Here is a 1,427-nt window from a genome sequence, read left to right as displayed (position 1 = left end):
AAAAGAAAGTGTCTAAATAGCCTAATTTAGGGGACCAGCAGTTGGCATAATGGCTATGTCACTGGGCTCCCATGTAGTTGACCGTGGTTTGAGTCCCAGACCTGGTGGTTTAAACTCACACCGGGTGCATGTGCGTGCGTGCCCAAGATCCCAGGAGGAAAATGGAGGAGAAGGGATTGTGGCGTGGCCATCCCCCCTGGGGAGTGATTCTCGCTTTCTGTCTCTCTGTCTCTGGTGAGCGCAACTGCCCTATAGCAAAAACCTCTCAAAACAAACAAACAAACAAACAAACAAAAAACAGCCTAATTTAGGAAACAAAATCCTAGAGCTCCTGGTCAGGAATTCCAGGTGCCCACCCGTTTACTGGTTCGCTGCTTGGTTCTATGAATCTTCTACTTAGGCCTGCCCGTCTTCCCTTCTGTCTGGTTACCATTCTCCTTGTTAGAATGTACTCCCTCTTCTTCTATCTTCCTAAATCTTACCTGTTCTTTAATGTTTAGCTCACTACCAATTGGTTAATTCTGTTTTAACATGCTTTTGGTGAATACTTACATAGTGTTCAGAATAGTCCAAAATAATCCTTATAGTTTAGTTTAATAGGGTCCATTTTATTTGTAACTTGTATAAATGTTATTTAGAAATATTTTTGAAAGTTTACTTCTTGGAGTGGGTGGAGAGACAGGGACCCCAGGCAAGACCTTGTCATGCTACAATCCTCCCCTCCAGACTTCAAGTCAGCCTGGATCGCAGGCACACCATCAGTCATGCCTGTTGTGTTCAGATTGCCCTGGGAACTGAGCCGAGGGCCCTTCCTGAGGGCTCCTGTATCACACAGCAATGCCTGACCACCTGTGCTCCTGTGGTAGACATCTTTTTTTAAATTAAAAAATATGTGAGGCATGAAATGTATATTTAAAAACAATATTTGACCTACTTCCTATCCAGCTTTCATTTCCTTCTTTTTTTAAAAAAATACATTGTGGTTTCCCAAAGACGTGCACTGTTCTGTATATATGTGTACAGGTCAGTGTGTGTGTATGTGGGTCAGTATATACATATATGCAATACTTCATGAGATGTGGGTGATTTAATTGAAGAAAAACAGAATAGTTACTATGTTTAAAGTTTCTACACGTATTCAGTACCTTATAACATGTTGGTGATTTAGTTTATGAAAAACAGGATAGGCAAGTTGTTTGAAATATAAATGCTAAACACCAGGTGATTTTTAAATATTTTATGAAAAATTGGAACAAAACTGTTCATGTGAAAATTATAAGCCAGGGACTCAGTACAGCAATTTACAATGTTTTGTGATTGTATGATATAGTATATCTATCGATAATAAGAAAAAGGGGTGGCAAATTAGATTTTGCACTTTTTTTTTTTTTTTTTGGAGGGGTTTTTGCTATAGGGCGGCTGCGGCC

The sequence above is a fragment of the Tupaia chinensis genome, unplaced genomic scaffold (genome assembly GCF_000334495.1).
Source record: "Tupaia chinensis unplaced genomic scaffold, TupChi_1.0 Scaffold000054_1, whole genome shotgun sequence".
Lineage (NCBI taxonomy): Eukaryota > Metazoa > Chordata > Mammalia > Scandentia > Tupaiidae > Tupaia > Tupaia belangeri.
Note: the sequence above shows the minus strand (reverse complement) of the source record.